Raw genomic sequence first — 21,579 nt, 5'->3', positions numbered from 1 at the left:
AGCTACTTCACTTGCAAGCCTGAAATGATTAAGATGGGAATGCTCAGGGGTGATTAACACCCAACGAGATTTTATTGTACAAAGAGTAAGAGAATCATGCTCTTCACATCTAGAGACAGAGTCAAATGCACTCACTTTTCATAGCTCACCTGGACTGGCCAATACAGCGCCCACTTCACCATCTCTGAACCTACCAACTCTGGCACCAAGACCCCCAGCTCCAGGCGCAGAAATTAAAAGAAAATTGTTAGAAGACCAGTGGCACAACACACTCAACTCCCACCTCCCAAGCAAAACATCCAACCCTGACCAGGCTGCGAAGAACTTCTCCCAGAGGATCACAGAATGTGTCGACACTATCACCCGCGCCATACCAGACAAATCTAAAGGACTTACCAGAAGAGCCAGCTGGTTCACCGCGGAGTTGAAATCCACCAAACGAAACTGCAGGCAACTAGAAAGGCAGTGGCACATCAGTAAAGAAACAGGAGACTGCACCACCTTCAAGGCAACACCAAACCAGTACCACTGCCTCCTAAAAGAAACAAAGAAGAACGCCATAGCAGACAGCAGAGAAAGCCAGTACAAACCACAGCAAGGAGCTCTTTACCATCATGAAGGAGTTCTCCAAACCCAAAGCCACCGGGAACGAAATCACCCCCTCCCAAGAACTGTATGACAGCCTAGAAAACATTTTCCACAACAAGATCTCAACCATGTACGAAAACTTCGAACCCCAACCCTCCACCGCCGACAGAATCAGCTTTCTCACTCCCTCTAACACTAAACCCGAACAACTGCTCACCCAATGATACCTACTCGCCACACTCAAGCCACTATCTCCACTCAGGAGCACCCACAGACCCCTGTCCCCACCACATCTTCAACCTCTGTGAAAGACTATTGAGGATGAGCTCTAGAAAGTTTTGAATGCCTCTATCACCTAGGCCTCCTTGACAAAGCCAATAAGTCTGTCTTTTAATTATTAATGCATACCTTATGTTGTGCTAAGCACATAGGGGGCTATTGTGTTTTCAGGGGTTAGAGATTATTGGTGTAAGACCTGTAGAGCTGCCTTCAGCGTAGGAGACCAGGGTACATTTTGGGGGTTACTTGACCTGTGTGGCCTTTCTTTCCCAGAGGCTATTTACAGGGTTTTACCATACGCATTTCCACCTGACATTTTGTAAATATTTGTTATTTTGTACATAGTATTTAATGGTGTGTGCAATACAATAATTTCCCTTTTTATAATAAAAAACACAAATCGAACAGCAAAATAGTAAGTGTTGTCTACTGTGTTGCTGAGTTTCATGTCTCTATAAAAGAGAGCTGCAATGGCAAGACATAAGGGGAAAGATTTGAAGACATGCAAACAGCATGGGTGTAGTGGTTGGAGAGACTGAGCATTTAGTCTTATCTGCTCCAATGTCATGGTTTGGACACTAGTGATCTGTGGAAGATGAAGTCACATCCCTGGCACCATTTACGCTCTGTGATCCAACTAATGTTCAAAATGCCATGTTTATCCTTGGCGCCCTTTGAGATTCTATTCTGATAACTTTTTACTGTTAGATTGGTATATAAGGTCTGAATAATGATAGTAAAAATTTCAGCTAAGACATCAGAGGTGTTGAGAGAGTGAATTTTATGTCAAAGCCCAGAGAGGTGGAATCAATCATCTAGATGAACTCCCGTTTGGGAGATAGTAGGCTCACATGATGCGGGGAGAGAATATTATTATTTTTACATTCTTTAAAGTCATCTTATAAAAGTTTAAGAATGAAATCAGGTCTGCTTTCAGCTTAGTAACATTACTTCCGTGCCCTTTTGTATGATATGAGGACCTTCTTAATGTACACAGTTCACTAAAGTACTTTCTGAACCATGGTATTACACACCTACTAACTGTGGTGACAGGGGACAGACAATTTAGAATGTGAGACACTGGTGATGTTTTACTGACTCTGAAGTAGGCAGCTGCTTTGCGAAATGTGAGTGCTGGGTGATCAGACCACGATGAGGGATAACTGTGTCCACCCGGAAAGTTACTGTAAGTAAATGCATACCCAATATGTGTCTCACACGCTGGAGCAAGATCCCTGAGGTTGATATAGGTTTATGGACAAGCAAATGTCCATATGTTTGGTCCACCGCTAACCATTTCTTATCCTCAAACCATGTTTTAAATAGCTATATTCAGTTCCCAATGGATCCAATATATTGTCCCTCCTTTCAAGAAAGAGGGTGATCTGGGGGAGGAAGTGATGAGATAGCATAAAAATATATATGAGAGACCAATGAAATGTACGGAGTTATATTGTTTAGTTAGTTAAAACCATAACAAAAATAGACGAAATACAACAAATTTCTTAATTAAAAGGAGACATGAAATACATCACACCGGGCCTTTAAATTCTTATATGGAGATAGTCTGAACAGTTTACATTATTTATGCGTTCACAATATTTGAGACTAGCCGAAACTAAAAACACAGACTTCATTTAATATCATACAAAATATACATTTCATCGTAAGATTAGTGTGCAATGTGCAAAATTAAGAAAGTTGATTCAGTGTACAAATATTCAGAGTAAGCGCTGGCCTGATTTGCCTGGAGTATAAAGCGCATTATGCAACCCGGGACTATCACACGTGTCTACTTCTTACGTAACAGCCTGATGCTTCCCTTCTTTAAGAGTATTTTAGGTGTGCAAAGTGGGCAGGGTAAACTTATTCTTAGGCTGTCCGGAAATCTGTTAAACCCGATTGTGCCAGACATTACCCTACCAACTGCAAATCAGCTGACCCGGTTTAAACCGAGTATCACTGATTTTTTCACATTTGTTGCACTACCTGGCCACTTGAGGGAGCCAAAGCAGTACAAACCAGCATCCAAGCTACGCATCGGTAATTACAACAAGCATTGGCATAGCCAATATGTCTCGCCTTTGGGGCCTTATAAGTGTATAGACAGAGCTATTGGCTTTGTTAACGTTTTTAATATGTGTTGTAGAGCATTGTGAATGTTGTGCAGCATGTTTAAAAGTTATAAGTTATAATAAAAAAAGTGTTATAACCATTTTTGTCACCTTATATATAACCCCAAAAATGTGTTCTAGTTTTTCTGTTTATGTAATGCTGTCAATTTTTCCCTGCCTGTTCTAATGCTTTTTTGTTATAGTTTTTATTGTTCGGTGGGGGCAGTTCATCATAGTAACATAACATAACATGTATTTGTAAAGCACACTTTCACTCGCAAAGGGGCATATTGGCGCTAAATAACAGACGTCTGTTGGTTACCCAAGAGCTGGAGCAAAGAATGGTGTGTGTAAAGAGTGGCTGTCAAAGTGAGCGTAGAGAGGAGATTGCTCCATGGAGAATGATGTTGTGTATAGTCCAATAGTGCTATGTTCCTTTGAGGTTTAGAGATTTTGAGCTGGCTTAGCTCAGAGTAGCCTTTCCAGGCATAGGTTTAGTTGTGTCAGTGTGTATGAGGGAAGTGAGAAGGTGTGTGGTTGCCTAGGTTTGAGGCAGGAATGTAGTGCAATTAGTCAGTGTGGTTTGAGGCTAGAATATATATATATTATACAGTTGCTTGGGCTCTTTATTGACTGTAGCTCCTACTTCTATATTCTTCCGGATCACTGACGAAATATCGAGAAGAATATCGAATTGCCAAAATATCGAAGGAAAAATAAAGAAAGCCAAAATATCGAAGTCCTATCTCCAAACAGGTAAGTACAAAAATATCGAATCCTAAATATCGTTGTAAAAAATATAGTTAGTCACAATATCGAATTTTTTTAAATGTCTTAAAATTAATGTAAAATTAATGAAATAAAACATATAATTAACTGAAACATACTTAAAAATACTTAAATTACTTTAAAATTAGTAAATAATTAATGTAAGTAAAAAAAAAAAAATACATATATATTAACGTAATATTTATTGAAAAAATGCAATATTTTTTGCGTAGGATAGCGGGCGGGTAAAATTTACCATTACCACTCCAGTAAGTGCAATAGTAAGGAAAACGTTGGATAGCAGGAGGGTAAAAATTACTATTCCTACTCCAGAGAGTGCAACAGTAGGGAAAGCTTTGGATAGCGGGAGGGTAAAAATTAGTATTCCCACTCCAGACAGTGTAATAATAGGGAAAGCATTGGATAGCGTAGGGGTAAAAATTAATATTCACACTCCAGACAGTGCAACAGTAGGGAAAGCGTTGGATAGCGGGAGGGTAAAATTTACTATTCCCACTCCAGTGAGTTCAACAGTAGGGAAAGCATTGGATAGCGTAGGGGTAAAAATTACTATTCCCACTCAAAAGAGTGCAACAGTAGGGAAAGCGTTGGATAGCGTAGGGGTAAAAATTACTATTCCCACTCCAGAGAGTGCAACAGTAGGGAAAGCGTTGGATAGTGGGAGGGTAAAATTTACTATTCCCACTCCAGTGAGTGCAACTCTAGGGTAAGCATTGGATACCGTAGGGGTAAAAATTATTATTCCCACTCCAGTGAGTGCAATAGTAGGGAAAGCGTTGGATAGCGTAGGAGTAAAAATTACTATTCCCACTCCAGTGAGTGCAATAGTAGGGAAAATAATAATTTAATATTTTATTAAAAATAAATAAATCATTAATACCAAATAAAAATATTAAAATTAATTACCAATCACACAATATTTAATAATTAATTTATTATAAATACCAATGTTGTTTTTATTAATAACCTATTAATAATTAAGAACCAATTAATTTTCAATACCAAAATTTAATATATACAATTAATACCAATTAATAATTAAGAATAAATTAATTAGCAATATACAAAAATGATTTCAATAATTAATTATTTACAATTAAATTAATTCCCACCATATTCCCCTATAAACCCACAACCCGCTACAAATAATAAATTAATACAATTAACATAATTATCAATTAAACAATTAATACTAATTAATTACCAATTAATACTAATTATTTACCAATTAATAATCAACAACCAATTAATTTTCAATACCAATTAATAATTACCTAATAACAATTAAATTACTTCCCACCCTAATCCCCTATAAACCCACAACCCGCCACGGAATTAAATTACACAAAAATTAAATAACATAAAATTCATTACTTTAAAAATATTCAAACATACATTCCAAAATTTATACATACTTTTAACACATATACTACCACTTAAAACACTATAAAAAAATTCGATATTTTTAACAACTATATTATGACTGTCGATATTACTTACTTCTATATTATTTAAATCGATATTTTATTTCTTACCTGATTTTCGATAGTCTTCACCACTATATTTTTGCAATTCGATATTCTGTCCATTCTATATTAAAAACTCGATATTCTGTCCTGTCGAATTTTTGAATTCTATATTAGGTCTGTTTACCGTTCCTGTATGACCGGAAATATTGGAAGAGAGCAATTGTAGGCGCTGTGAAATAGTTCCTGGTGGAGATAAGGGGGTTGGAAGACAGCAGTTCCATTGCAAAACGTTCATTTGTGACGCATGTTTATTTTTTGAATTTCAGACAGCAAAATTCTTTTTTTTTTAATTTGAAGTGTAGCCTCTTCTTTAAAACAATGCGATACAACTATTTAATATTTAAGTGACTGTACAGAACATCTTTGTGACTTCTCCCGGTCTCTAGGGCGAGAGACGAGGGTGATTCCAGACCTGTTGCCAAGGGCAGGCTTGGTTTCTGTTTATGGAGGGGGGGTGCAGGCGTGTGCGCATTCCTGCCGTGGCTAAAAAGAGGATGCAAATTGAAGTTAAACAATAAATCTTACCAGTCACAACAAAACGTGGGAATTCGTATCCATGAAACTCAGCTGCAGAATGAGCAACTGGAATCTGTTCCGCTGCAAACAGGACCCCATGGCGACCGCTTCATCCTGCGTGGGACAAAAGGGTGGGGGCAATGAGGGCAAACATGAGGAGGCGACACCCAATCCTGCCAGATGGTGCAATGCCAGAAGAAAAAAAAAAAACATTTACAATGCAGTCAGTCTTGCATTTCCGAAAGTTGGAGGTACTGGCGTTGTAAATGGTAATTTTTTTAGTTATGTTGTTTGCAAATAAAGTTGTGAAGCGTGAAATAATGTAGGCGTTAGTCTGTGAGTAAGAACGCATCCAAGGGTGTATGAGGAGTTTTTATTTAGTTAAATGAATAATACTGCCTTTAAAAGAAGGGCCGCTTTGCTTAGCTGAACACGGTTTGCCTGAAGTGACATATTCTGCCACAATGTAAAAAGATTTTAGGAGCTGCGCACAGATAGCAGCAGCACAGCTCTGTTACATCCGAGTGTCACTGTCAACAAAGGCTGTTTGTGAGGTGATTCGAACATCAGAGACTTTGATGACCACGAAGGTACTCGAGAACGGTATATGTGAATAGCGTGGAAAGTTGGGATGGCGTTGACTGCAGCTGGTAATGTCTGTGCTTATGTGTTTTCTGTGATACTCGAGGCGCTGCTCGCACCTTTCACAGGGGGTTCGTGGCTGCAAGGATCACCGCGCAAAGGTTTCAACAGTGCCAGTCTTTTTGTGGATTCTGATGGTTCCGAGACGAGCTATCAAGTATGGTCAAGTTTCAGCTAATTAAAATAAAAAAGGCGGGGTGGCTGTCTACATTGCATGGTCTTGGCCCCGAAATGTTGAATTGTCACATACCAACGTTAAAGATTTGTCACAGCTATGCGTATTGTATCATTACACGTACTGACATGGGAACACACTTATGCGCTATACGTATACTTAATTCAGAGAGGTTCTAGAAGGGCTGGTATGGATTCTGTTGGCGGAACATGATGGCTCCTAGCACATACACTCTTTCCCTGCTCACTGGTGACCTCTCAGAGTGAGTTGTTATTTACTTTACGATAGAATATTGTGTAGTACATTACACCTGCCTGACAATCTGTCCTTTTCTAACTTCTGGTAGAAGGGGCTCTATATTTACATTTGCGAGAAACCACATCTGGAAAATCACGTCCGGAAACCTCAAACACCGAAGTCTTCCATCTTGGAATGAAATAGGCACAGGTGGAGACGAGGAGGGATGCTCCCGAAACTCAGGAAAGCCCACAAATGATAATGCACACCTACGATAAGCTAAATTAAAGTGCGTTGATGCCGGACGACCACTCGTCTCAGACGCACAGTGTGATTCTAAGCACATAAAAGAGGAAGGGCACGCTGTGCAGTACAGTGCACGCTCATTCACACCCAAGATTATGATATAGTAAAGTAGCACTGCGCACGCTCGGCAACATATGCCATTTTCGTGTTTTTTTCTACATTCAGCTGACCCGAGGGAAGAGAATCTGTGAACACGGATAGGCCCCTAAGAGCAGACTGGGCTGTCCGGACCAAGAGTAAGAAAAGTCTTCTTTACTCAGTGCAGGAGCTGAGAGGCCCCGTACTGTAGTGTGTGTGTACTGGGCTGAGGGGTACCGGTACTGACCAGCGATGGATGCTTAGGTGCGCGGGTGCTCATCCACTGCTCTCCAGCCCCGGCGGGGGAGGCAAGAGCCGGACTGCAGCCCTCATTGCTGCTGGCGAAGAGCGAGGGAGCAGGGGCAGCACCTGGCGGGAAGGGGCCGATGAATTAGTGTTGCAAGGTCATCCTGTGGCCTGGGCACCCCCAACTTTTTGCTGACTGATGCTGGCGGTGACTGACTCTGGGCTCTGCCTAACCAGGCCCAGGGCCAGTGTTATGCTGAAAGAAACACATTAGAATACAGTTAAAACACCTACATACACTAGGGTACACAATGGTATGGTGGGGTACCCCTGTGATTGGCATGACCTTTTAAAGGCCAGCAGCCCTTTTTGCACTTGCATGTGTGCACTGCTGAAGCCTGAGGTCAGCTTAAAAGCAGCACTGGGTGCCAGGACTGCTTTTAAAAAGTAAATTGTGCCCAAACTCGACTATGGTGTTTGGGGCACTTAAAAATGGATAACCTACAATGTTGTGGCATATTAGGGACCCCCAGGTTCTCCCCTAGGTATCCCAGGGGTTCGGGGGTCAGGTACGTATAAGTTACACCCTTATAAAATGAGTTTTTATATGCCTGGGTAAAGTGAAATTTCACATTTCACTCCCCACATTGTGGTACAGTGCTACTCAAATTCGACTTTGATGCTAGGAGCACTGTAAAGGGAAAATCTGCAATCTTTCTACAGATTCAGAACCCCTAAAGTCTCCCCTTGTTACACATGGGGTGGGGTTCCTGTAGACATAAGGCAAGTACTTATAAAATATGTTTTTGTAAGTCCTGGTGCTGGAAAAATGGCCCAAGTCATTTTCCCATTGCAAATCCCTTGTTACATAGGTTAACATGGTAGGAAGTTATTGATTAATAACTATTGATAGGAGAGGACTAGCCATGCCATTCAAAGACTTCCCAGAATGGTATTAATAAATCCAACAATATCATATTGTCGAATTTATCCTAAAGTGTACATACAAGAAGTTAAGACTTTCCTGTTTGTAAGTCCAAATTCAGCCTTCCGGTAGTCTGCCCTGATTGGTCAGAGTTAAGTGGATTAGCCAGGCTGCCTTGAAGAGGTGTTAAAAAGCCCCTGGGGTTAACCAGCTCTGCTGGGAGTGCAGTGTGCTGTTCCATGGGAATGCCAGGCCAGGGGGAGGAGTTGTAAACCATGGGCTTCGAAGGCAAAGGGATGGCCACAGTGTCAGTTTCCACTTTACACTTTTGACCCCCACCAGACCCAGGATTAGGGAAGGTATGTGCAGATGATAGGGGGAGAGTCTATGGAAATAAGCCATCCTAGGGGGTGTGTTTAGCCAGCTCTTACTTCCTTGCTGAAAAATCAGCCATTATGGATTTGGAAGATTTGATGCACTCTGGGACAAAATAATGCCACGCTTTACAGGATGTGGTCATAACTTTGAGGAGTGACCCTGCTCCCATTGGTCAGAAGTGATCTCCTGCATGACCCGGAGAACTTGGAATAAGTATCTGAGAGGGGCAGAGCCCTCCAGATCTACTGCTTGAAACTTACTGAAGCAAAAAGGGCCCTGTTGAGAAGTTTTGCTGTGCAAAGATTTCTAAGGCCTGACCTCTGAAAACTGCACCATCTGAAACTACAGCCCTTTGGATTATTTTGCTGAAAAAGAACTAATGAGTGAACTTCCTGAAAGCTACAGGTTAAAAGAGCTGAACTGGAACATCACCAACTAAAACTACACATTGGAGACCCTTCAGTGGATTTGTAAGGGTTTTGTACCAGTGGATTGTGGGAACTGACGTCCTGAACTTTCAAGGACCATCTTGGAGCTTTCAAACCCTTGGAGTAAGTTTGAGACACTTTGGGACCCCTTGAGGAACTTCAGGAAGAAGTTCAAGAACTTTGGAGAACTTTGGAGCAACTTTGAAAAAAAGCTCCATAGAGGGACCGACTCAACCTGGTCAGCCAGGCCGCCTGCCTTCAACAGCGAGCCGGCCAAGCCATCCAGGTTTGTCCCGCTAAAAGCTCCATTGCATCAACTTCCAGAAATTGACCGGGACTAGAGAAAATCTGAAGCTGGCGAACCCTCACCGGATCCGGCTACATGAGGAGCATCAAGAGACCCCACGAGAAAAAGCTCCAGAAAAGTTTCTAAGTCCGCTCGTAGAAAAGGTGACCGGGAGCAACGGCGAGAGCCAAGCCGCCTGCCTTCCATCGCGTGTCGGCCTGGATTCCTGGGTTGTCCCGCAGAAGCAAACTTTAAATATTTTCTACGTCCGGTCTAGGGAAGTTGACCGGGACCTCATCAGAAGTCAAGCCGGCGAACCCTCACCGGATCCGGACTGGCTGGGAGCTTTGAGGACCCTCGGGAAGAAAAGCTCCAAAAAAGTTTCTAAGTGGGAAGGTAGAAACTGAGACCGGGACCTGCCGGGAGCTGTAGCAGCTCAGGGCTCCATCGCGCCCAGCCTGAAACTTTGACTTTGGTCTGGTCTATCGCGAGCAGGTATCACAATATGGTGCTATAATCTTCTAAGTGCTATATTTTATTAAATCTTTGAAAATTCATATCTCCGGTTACATACATTGGATTTTTGTTGTTTTGGTGTCATTTTAAAAATAAAAATATTTCCTATTTTTATAAATTGGTGTTGGATTTTTATTATGTGTTGTGTCTTAATTATTTACTGAAATGGTGTTTTTAAATGCTTTACATACCTGTCTTTGAAGTTAAGCCTGTCTGCTCGCAGCCACGTTACCAAGGGTTGAGCACAGGAAAAAATGTCTAAGACCTATGCTGAGTCCTATCATGTGTTAGTGGCCTTATGTCTCAGACATTGTCCAACACAGAAGAATGGACCAAACTCAGTAATGTGAAGAAATAGCATGTTAGAACTATTTTCACGCTGCCATACTAACAGAATACTTGAGAGGGAATATAGCACCCCCAGGCTTGATAGTGACAAATGTCCCAAGACTCTTCCTGGATAACAAAATCTTTGTGACAAATTGGTCTAAGATTGCATGGCGTTGTACTAGAGATTGGCTAGTCTTAATTATTAATACAGCTAAAGAAACGGCCGATCTATCAATTGAGATACAAGCATTGGAAAGCCAATTAAAAACAGGCATACAGGTTACTGTGTATAAGACGACATTGGAAGAGATTACTAAAAATCTTAATGAGATAAAAGATGATTTGGTGAAGTTTAAAGTCAACAAACTGAAGAAGGACTTAGATAGATTTACATTGGAGAAAGTTGATCCTTACATATCTGATGACTATCAAACTACTCTGAATAAGAAAAAAGGCAAAAGAGGGCCAAAAGGATGGCGTAAGGATACAGATTGTCATGAACCTGCCGTCCCGTAATCTCGCTCGCTGCAACGGCCGAGATACGAGACGCAAACGACGACAAAACTACACTTCCCGAGAGGCAACGCGAGCACGTTGCGCAGCGGAAGACGGCGGACCGGAAGCAGGAAATAAAAGCCCTGCAGTCCGGGACGCGGTGCCGATTATTCGACATCACCCGCGAGGAAGCTGGACGCTTTGCCTTGTATTTACCATTTGGCGGTAAGAGTGTCAAAGGACACACCCTACGACCGCATACTTAGAGTGTCGTTGACACACTTCTAGACCGACTTCTGTGACTCCCCTGTTGGAGGTGAGAGATTCACCGTGCAGGGGAGCGACCGCGCACATAGTGGCGCTTGGGCTGCTAGATTGACCCCGTTGGAGAAACCTGTCCCGGTTTCATGCGGGGTGAATACGCGCCCGCGAATTGTATGTATTGCAACTTTGAATGGATGAATGAGTGTGACGATAACCCTCTGGGCATCCCCAAGTTGCGCACATCGTGTACGTTTGTTCCATGACATTTTCTCAACCAGTTTATTCAATGTTCTTTCGTGCCTGATAAAGGAACCTTGAATGTATGAATGAGTGTAACCCTATTCCTCAGTCTCCTAATCAGCGTATACTACTTTCATTTGTTTCATGACATTGTCCAAATCAGTATAACAAGAGTTCTCTCTCGGAAAAGGAAGCGAGAAAGATACCTAACGAGTTCCAGCTCTTTCTCCATCTCAGAACTATTCAGGCCTGCATTATCTTAGCGCTGCAGTGGTAGCATTATACAATACCTTTGTTGCTTTCCTTTCTGGTGTACGTGTGTGCTTCTCTTTTGTAGTCCCAAGAGACGTACGCCAAAGCTTCAGAGAGCCAGATACGCAAGGCAGCAGCCCCCGCATCTCCTCTTTAAAGTGTTACATCACTCTTATTTCTTTACAGGTAAGAAAGGGTGGATTGAGAGGGGGTGAAGAACAGAGTAAGGGGGAAAGGGGAAATAGAAGTGCTTATTGTGTTTCTTGTCTCTCGCCCACAGGTCTCCCTCCCCGCAGTCCCCACCCTTTCCTTCCCCCGCTCAATTGCCCCAAAAGTCTGTGTATATACATAGCCAGACTTGGGTCGATTCAGAGGTGGGCCCCCATAGAGCATCGGCACAGCCCTGAGGATTCGGACCCGGCAAGCCTGACACAGATGAATGGACCTCCAATTCCGAGGAATGGCGTGATTCAAATGATTCAGATCCGGAATATGCATCCACTAATTTTGTGAGACGAGGAAGAGGCAATACACATACATACCCTCAACAGACTCCATGGTGGCCACCACAACCTTGGCCATACCCACCACCTCCCTTTCATACTGGTCCTCCGTTCGGAGGTCCAAATTATCCTCCTTTTTTTGGTCAGGCCAGAGGAAGAAGAGGACGTCGAAGAGGCAACAACAGAGGTTGTGTGATGGGTGTACAACAACAAATGAGCTGGGATCCTTCTATAGAACAGAGAGTGACCCAGAGCATGACAGCGTCCACAAATGACCAGACTGCCTAGTAGTCAATATCAGCTCAAAAACTCTTAGGGATCTTGAATACAATGTTTTATCGAAGGGACTTGGTTTTGTTCCGACCAAGTTAGGAGATGACTTTATGATCCACAAAGAGTTAGCTGATTTTTTTCAGAAAGTGAGACTACATTTTTTCTTTTCTAATAAAGAAAGAGATGAGACGAGTGTGGCATACAATACGGGCTTGAGGAATAAATCTACTTTTTTGCCTTTGCTACAACAAGTACCCACAGAAGTTAATACTTTTGAGAAAGCAGTCCTTAAAGAGTATGAATTTAGTTTGCATTTTCCTAAGGATACATTTTGTAATATTTCTAATGCAGAACGGAGATGTAGTCAGGAACTGGGGAATGATGTAAACATTACGATTAAACCAGCAGATAAGGGCGGGGCTACCGTCATTATGGATACTGCTGATTATCGTAATGAATGTTTGCGACAATTGAGTGGCATCCAATTCTATACTCGTATTGGACAGGATCCAACTTCAAGATTACAAATACAGATTGGAGCTATGGTAGAAGAAGGAAGACAGCGTAATTGGATTACAAAAAATTAAGCCGATTTTTTGATTCAGAAACATCCTAAGATTCCGGCATTTTATATCCTCCCTAAAATACATAAAGCCCAAAGACCGCCACCAGGGAGACCGATAGTGTCTGGTATTGGTTCAATCCTTGAGCCATTATCCACATTTGTGGATCATTTCCTCCGTCCTATAGTAGCGGAGATGCCGTCCTACTTACAGGACACCAAACACGCCCTTTCTCTTCTTGACACAGTACCGTTTGATCCTTCCATAGCTTTGATGGTTACGTGGAGTCGTTATATACTAACATTCCGCAGGATGACACTCTTGAAATAATTGAAGATCTGTTAGAGAGCCATCCTCGCGATGATCAGACTCCTAATTCCTTTGTGATGCAGTGTGCTAACTTGGCACTTAAAGAAAAAAAAATCACTTATGAAGGAGAGCTCTACTGGCAAACGACTGGCACTTCTATGGGCAGTACGTGTGCTCCTAGTATGTCCAATCTTTACATGCATGGTTTTGGCCTGAAATTGTGGAGACGATATATAGATGATATCCTGGTCATCTGGGAAGGTGACCAGGAATCTCTAGATTTATTTTCCCACTGGTTGAATAGACAAGATCTGAACTTAAAATTCACTGGTGAATCTAGCAATATCACTATATCATACCTAGATTTACGACTGTACCCTAAAAATGGGAGGATTCAAACAGAATTATACCAGAAGCCTATGGCACGCAATTCTTTGTTGAGTTACCATAGTTTTCATCCACGAGCACTACTGAATAACCTCCCAATAGGTCAGTTTCTTAGACTACGGAGAAATTGTAGTGAAGTGTCAAGGTATAAAATACGTGCAAAGAACTTAAGTGAAGAACTATTGTCCAGGAATTATCCGAGTAAATTGGTACATGGGGCTGAAAAGAGAGCACGTAATAATCATCAGGAGGCCCTCTTAGAGTCCTATGTAAGACCTGAGAATAAAAGGATGGTCTGTGTGACTACCTTCAGTAATTTATCAGACAATATCAAGAAGGCTGTCAATAAAGCTTGGCACATTTTAAATACAGGGACATTGTCGTTGGAAAGACCTTTGTTTGTATTTAAACGAAGTAGCAATCTGCGAGATTTGCTGGTACATACGAGACCTAAAATTGGCAGACAGGAGACGAGACTATCAACATTATGGGGTGTCACACCCGTGGTAGGGCACTTCCCATGTGGTTCATGCACTGTATGCCCGTTTACTAAAAAAGTTACGCAGTTGTATTTGGGTCTCCACACACCATGGACACTAAATACACATACCAATTGTAACACGAGCGGGGTTAATTATATGATCACGTGTCCATGCTCGTTGGTATACATTGGTATGACTACCAGAAAGGTTAAACACAGGATGGTGGAGCACCGAAGTGCCTTTCGGTGTAAGAAAACTAATACTCGCATGACAAGACACTTCGTAGAGAAGCTACATACTGAAGATGATTTTACATGGGTCATCATTGACAAACCTAAATATAACATCAATATGGGACCGTTGGACAGAGTTCTTCTGTACAGGGAACAGAGATGGGTGTTCCGTATGAAGAGCCATATCCGTGGTTTAAATGAAGACATACCATGGAATACACTGTAGAACAATCATAATTTATGTTTTTTTCTGATGAGTGGTTTGTTTTGTTTTGTTTTCTCGACATGCTTTTTCGTGTTACATGCTGTTTTTGATCTGAAAGGACATGCTTATTATTAGATGTTCACCTATTTTTAATGTCATTTACATGTGGGAAAGATGATATACTACATATCCCACAATGCATCACGTTGTGACCAACTGGTGTCACGTTTGTGATTTTATGTAATTTTTTCATTTCTGTGGCAGAAGATGTAGTAGAACGTAATTGTGGCATTACACATTGAATCACACAAGATATATATTGTAAAGAGGGCAAATACTCGTGATTTTTAGACCTTTTCCGAGATTGAGTCCCGCGAACCGGAAGTAGTTTGATTTACTCAAGTGTTGCCTAACGCGGTCCAATTAAGCTGACAACCGCTATAAATGGAGGTATGCAACATATGCTCTTCCTCGAATTTGGGAGAGACGTGCGGTGATATTGAGTGAGTTTATACACAATGACATAATGGGCACTGGTAATTTATATTTAGATAGCGATCTTTATTGAGGCTAAAAAGGGAGTGCCAGCTCGGGTTTGGTGGATGGAAGGCGTATACAGGACTATGCGGTTTCCTTTTTTTGGGGGTGAATTATATCTTGACCCCGTAAAACACTGCAATTTAAAGAATCAGATAGTTGGTTTAGTGTTTTTCTATGTTGAAGTAAATAGAATTTTTGCTTTAAGTACATCCGTGGTCGCTTTGTTGTTTGAAACCTAGCGAATGTTGGATGAGATAAGAACACCTGCCATTCTAGTTCTGCATAGTTTTATGGTTTTTTCCTATTGGGAGACTACAGGTGACCATTACAATAGTGATGACGCTATAAGGAATTAATATATTGGATCAATATCATCTTCTCTCTCTTTTTCCTTTAGCGTTTTTTTTTTTTATTATTTATATATTTTTATATGTTGACCCAAACTGGTTCTTAAGAATAATGTGGGTTACAATTTGTATTGTACCTTTAGGTACCCGCTTATATATAAGGACCAATGAAAGGTATAGGCAGATAATTAATCTGCGTTTTGGTGAGAATACTGATTTATTTGTGTGTATTTCACTATTGAAGTACTCCAATTTTTGAGACCCCAGAGGTGCTAGGGGTAGCACCCTATGACTTCGTGTACTTCCTGATGTGGTATTATAAAATTCTGCATATCTTGATAATATCACAAAGAACTTGGCAACAGAAGCTGAAATATGAAAAGACATCTTTATTAAACTCAAATGAGTGAGACTACGTCGCACAGAAGCCTTAGCAACTGAATGAGGCAGTCTCCAGAACAAAAAACAGTCTTCCCTTATATACAGATTCTTGTGCTTCAGGCACACATTCTTCAGTTTATGGTATGGTCATTCAAAAGTATATATTACAAACGAAAGAGCAGAGTCATGATGACCATCCCACATTCCAGTTAAGCCAGCCCGCAATTATTTACCCACCAGATATCAACAGGCCCTAGTTGAACACGGGCATCTCCTGTTTAGAAAAACAGGCCTTAAAGCAGGAACAGTCAGGTGTGAAAGAGATTAGCCGGAGGCTTGTGTGGGATGAAAAAGGTTTTATGGTGTGTCATGCCCTGATGCTAATCACAGGTGGCCGGAGGATGGGGAGCTCGTGAGACCGGACTGACCTGGGGCAGCGGAGACCAGCTGCCCAGGTCATGGAGAAGTCAAGCAGAAAGTACATGTATTCTAAAGGCCCGTACTTGCTTATAATGTGTTTGTCTATGTGAGGGCAACTATTAAGATGGCCACCGCTCCAAGATGGAACCCACGGAGTCAATGTATAATAACGTATACATAGTGCATTTGGCAATGGGACGTTATGCAAAACGCTTGTAAATACCGCATTGACCAATCGCGGTTTGCTAATACATGAATAAACAGGGGTAGGGCCCTGTCTCCTACGCGGTCCCAAATATCAAAGTACGACAGACCCTCCTTTTGCCCTTACATAGGCAGTCACTATACTCATACTGATCTTAGTCCAGGTCTACAGACATGAAGTCATGGAGATGTTGCTGTAGCATCATCCTATCACTTAGCGACTCTCACGGGACACATGTAGTAGCACAAAGGCCACATATGGCAGGACAAAATAAGGAATACCTCTATCTAGGTAGCATAAGATCACACCCCCAACAATTAGTGATGTTTACTACTAACTAGTGTCGATGCAGAAGCTGTATAGAAGAATTGCTTACGAATTCTGATCTTTTAACCTGCTCATGTTCAGGAAAAGGGTGAAAAGAGTGCAAAGAAACAGTAGTGGGAAAAGACATAGGTTGGGCAGAGGGTGCAGAAGTCAATGGAGTAGAGAAAATCAATCCCACCCATAAATGACAACGTCATGTTTAAAAAACACTAGAAAACACGTTATTAAGAATATATAGACAACGGGAGAAAGTAGCGACCACTATTACAAATGAAATAATTTTTATGTTCAGGTGAAGCAGTGGTGACCCTCATCAATGCTCTGAGGTGAAAAAGGGGGTATTCTTCCACAGAAAAGGGATTTTATTCTGCTTATACTAGACAATGCCAGCAAAACAAACAGTCTTCTAACACCTAGTCTATACAATCACACGGAAACCTCTCGTGAAACCACCTATGCCCAGAGTCCGTTCAAAAAGCCTCTCTGGCAGGCTTCTATTGTCCATCAAATCTTCTTCTGTTGTTTTCTTTTGCATGGGCCTTTTCATTCAAGCCTTTCATGAGAAAAGAAAGTACTGCTCAGTTGGAGTGCCCTCCTGGCAAACACTCACAGCTCACTCGAGAAAAAAAGTCTCAATGTCTCAAGGCAGTGCGCCAGTATTTTTCCTTTGCGGCAGGCACTACAGGTAGTGTGTTCTCCATTGATCAAGGGCACAGGTCATCTCTTGCAGATTCGGGACCATTCTCAGACTCCAACACTCGTCATTCAGTGTCAGAGGACGCTCAGGCTGCACTTCTATGGGCACTGGAATGTAGTGCCTTCTGTCAGTCTTGGATCCGCCGGTGCACTGCACTTCTATTGGAGCAAAGGGTAAAGAGGGGGGTGTGTGGCCAAAAACTCAGGCCAAGGGGCTCAAGGGACTGCACACTGTCAGAGGTTACCAGCACATGACAGGCGCTCTTTTGCACTGGAATTCTGGTTCTGTGGCAAAACCAGCTCCTCCTTCTTTTTTGATGTTGAACGCCTTCTGATGAAGCAAGTGTGATGCTTTAAACAGTTTGTTGTATAACAAGGGGACTGTAAACAGGTGGCCTGCGGTCCTTCAAAAGGAGTGGCCACACGCCATGGGACAATTTTGGTCCAGAATACACTGTCTTTCTCAGGAAGCAATACAAATAAAAAGGCAGTAGGCAAAACAGTGCCTCTAAGCTTTTCAATTGGGTTTCCGTGTGAGAGCCTCCATCATCTAAGGGTAGATAACTACACGAGAATTCTATCTAAAATGGATGTCTTCACATATGGTGGCATTGTCTAATAGGGCAAACACATTTTTTTTCCTGAATGATTACATATAAGTGTTTCTAAATTCCTTATCTAGGACATTTCAATAGAGAAATCACATGATACAGATTATCATAGGCATGTAGAAACCTTTCACATCAGGTGCACTAGGCAATACACAGGCTAATAGTCAGATACGAAAACAAAAGACAAGAACTAGAGGGTCCTGATATTTGCATGATTAGAAACTTCTGATCCCACCAAAAATTAAAGCAGCAGGAACAAAAAGGGTAAAAACCACATTAAAAAATAGACATTGAAAATTTGTCGTGTTCAAAATGGTAAACGCAAGATATCTCCTATTGGTATGGAAAACTTGTCTTACTATAATATTGAGTCAGTTAGCCAGTCTATCGCTATCCTAACAGTCAGGCTGGAAAACATTGAAGCAGGCCTAAGGAAAATTCTTGGAAACCAGTCTGGTCATGCAAAAGGGAATTGTACATAATATGGGGGTTCCTGGTGCATCACTGCAGTCTGGAAGTATGCACCTGAACAATACACCTACAATAATAAATGGGTTGGCTGGTGAAAGGAATACGGAAAAGGGAATTGGAACTAGGACACAACTAGAATCCCCAATCTCTAAGCATAATGCGACATTGGGCAGGGAAGAAACAAAAGCAATAAAAAATAAAAATCTATAGGAAGGACAAGAATTCACTTGGGTGGTAGTCAGGCATGTGACATCACCAAGAGTACGGGTGATACACAAAAGGCCAAAGTCACATACGTTTTAACTCTACCGCTGGCGACTACACCATATACGGTAATCTTAGCTAATGTTCCAGTTCCTTCTGCAGGGAAAAATGAAAACCTAGTTTCCTTTTAAGAAGCAAAGGCCATATGCTACTTAGGAGACAGGACACCATTACCTCATGTAATATAGAAATTAGGCCACCTTGAGTCACAGATCTATAATTTCATCCTTAGGTCCAATCAAGGATACATAAATGTAGGGATGCCTGTTCCTTTAAGGGAAGGGCAGTATCAGGTGACAGGTGACAGGTGACAGGTGACACACTTTGATCCTGTAGATCTCTTTTAGTTTTCTGTAATACCATTATAGCCAATTTAGACATGCACTGGTGAAGTGTTGTCTCTCATGCTCACAGCATGAAAATATCATTAGCTGTGGAATTTAGTAACCAGAACAAGTTCAACCAACTGTTGCGTAGCGATTGGCATCGTCATGACCATCCCCTTCACAACGCAGGTAAACTTGTAATAGTATAAAAAGCAGCAACAAAAACAACGAAAACATGCAAAAAATAATAAAAACGCACAAAACATCAAGCCATCAGATATACTTGCTGTATATCAAGCACAAAAAGCATAGACAAAACAATAGCATATGTAATAAGCGGTGACACACAAACACCATGTCATGTACTTTATGCACTGTAAAACTGCAGCCCAAAACCCAATATTTGGGCCTGTTTAATTTGTCAGGTTTAAAATACTTACCCTCCTTTTTGACAGTAGATCACCAGGCAATGGAAATCTGCTGTCAAATATAACTCTACTGTTTCTCTTCTAACATACAGGACCAGCAAGAACAATTCATGATAGCAATTCGTTCACATTTAGGCATGTAGCCTTAAAAAAACTTTAGAATCTTTTTGTCTGTCTAAGACTTAATGCAACACTTCGTTTTCTGTTAAAGAAGAGCAACTATAGCAGGCATCATTCTATTTTCTTTTTTAGAGCACCAATGTATCAGCAAAGCATTTAACATGATGTTTGGACTTTCAAAGAAAACCCCTTTGCTATATTTTCCCAGTGGAATTAAGTTCGTTAGTTTTAGTGATGCTATGGAGAAACCAGAAACCCCACCTTTAGAGGCCCGTGTAGCAAGGTCATTCTGCATTCCACAGAGGCAAGGCCCTAATTTAAAAGGTCATAAATGTCAACTCCATTGTTTACGGGAAAGATAGCATCTCAGCAGCGTGACCGAGCCAGCCTCTGCAGCTCTCCCATCCCCCAGCTTCTGACACTCTGAATTCGTCAAAGCCAGAAGGCCTTCCTAATTCCTCCTAACTTGCAATAATTCGCTCTATGTTGAAAAATAATTTCTCCTTTTTAGGCGCTAAAAAATTATCCCTATTCCCAGATTGTTAAACTACATGTACTGTGAATAATTCACAAAACTTAATGACACACATACCAGTTTTTAGAATAAATGCTTGTTGCAATCCTATGCAATGGTACACATTTCATCAACCTTAAATGAATAACCTTCTTAGTAGGCCCAGCTAAAGTTAGACTGAACTCCAGCAAGTGAGACCGCTTTCTGCCCCAGTCCACTGGCACTGTGAATTGTATTCGCAATGAGTTTTGATATTTTCTTCATCATGTAGTCACTTGCCTTTATTCAAGCTCTGTTTGTCGCTTTCATATTAGCATATGAAACTCAGTGCCTCCCGCCAGGTAATTACAATATTTTCACCCCTACTGCTAGAACCTGCAATCTCATCTTTCCCCTCCTACTTACTCAAACCGGTGCCACATTCCTCTTTATTCCCTTCGTCAATACAACCTTCCTCACGCTACTCTTCATGTCTTTATTACTCCCCTTCATCATCTCTCTTCCCTCCACGGCATTCTATTTTCCCAATTGTTCTTCTCCTTCCTATGTATTACCTAGTTCCTATAACCGTAATTCGACATTTCTCCACCCCTCTATCATTACTGACTTCATCACGTACCTGCTCACAAACATCCTCTATTTCCTTCATCAAAAAAGAATTCTCCATTTCTCTTTCTCTGTGTGGGTGCTAACTTCATTAAGGCCGTTTTTTATTAACATCAAATAGTTGCGGGTTGCGACACCATATTTTATTTAATTTCTCCAAGTTTTTAAAAAGGTCTTGTTTTTCATAGCGTGTTCAGTAGTATCGTGACAGACACAGCTAAAGTTAGAACCTTCAGCCCTGATATTAAAACAAGCCTTTGTACTGGCACATTGACTCATTGAATCATAAGGCACAACCTGTAAATATATATATCAAAACCTAAACGTATGCATTTACTGAAGCCTGAGACACTTTAAACAGTACTCTGAATGAAAGAAAATGCAATTGAAACAGTCTTTTTACCCAAATTCGACTTTTATATTTTAAGCATTAAAAAATGAATATCCTACAATTTCCTTGCGTAATATGCATTACCAGAATGTCTATTACATAACCCATGAGTCAGGCATTGGAAATAATAACTTATACTTTATAAAAATGAGCTTGTTTGCGCCTGCGCCAAGGGAAAATTGTACGCGCGAATGCTTGTCATTTTAGTGATGCAACACAACTTAAATCAAATTTTAATGCTAGGAGGTCATAGTATGAGTATTAAGCTTTATAAATATCAAAAAACGATTTTGAAAAGCACTTATTTTTTTTAAAATAATTTTTCCCATGATTAATAATTTTCTTTTTAAAAATCCCAATGATT

The 21,579-nt window shown here is 41.2% G+C and overlaps 2 protein-coding genes across 2 annotated transcripts in view; one reads left to right on the top strand and one right to left on the bottom strand.

Annotated features, from left to right (window-relative positions):
* LOC146871332 (uncharacterized) overlaps nucleotides 1-5,926 on the bottom strand; it is a 574,862-nt gene extending 568,936 nt beyond the window's left edge. Inside the window, exons 1-2 of the mRNA XM_085650830.1 lie at nucleotides 5,825-5,926; nucleotides 397-535 (exon numbers count right to left, since the gene is read on the bottom strand). The gene's annotated coding sequence lies outside the window, so the exon portion shown is untranslated. The remainder of the gene's footprint in view (nucleotides 1-396; nucleotides 536-5,824) is intronic.
* Nucleotides 1-21,579, top strand: part of LOC146871331 (uncharacterized) — a 733,473-nt gene that overhangs the window by 696,227 nt on the left and 15,667 nt on the right. The window lies entirely within an intron of this gene.

The sequence above is a fragment of the Triturus cristatus genome, chromosome 1_1 (genome assembly GCF_964204655.1).
Source record: "Triturus cristatus chromosome 1_1, aTriCri1.1, whole genome shotgun sequence".
Taxonomy (NCBI): domain Eukaryota; kingdom Metazoa; phylum Chordata; class Amphibia; order Caudata; family Salamandridae; genus Triturus; species Triturus cristatus.
The sequence above is the reverse complement of the archived record's forward strand: the minus strand, read 5'-3'. Positions and strand labels throughout refer to the sequence as shown.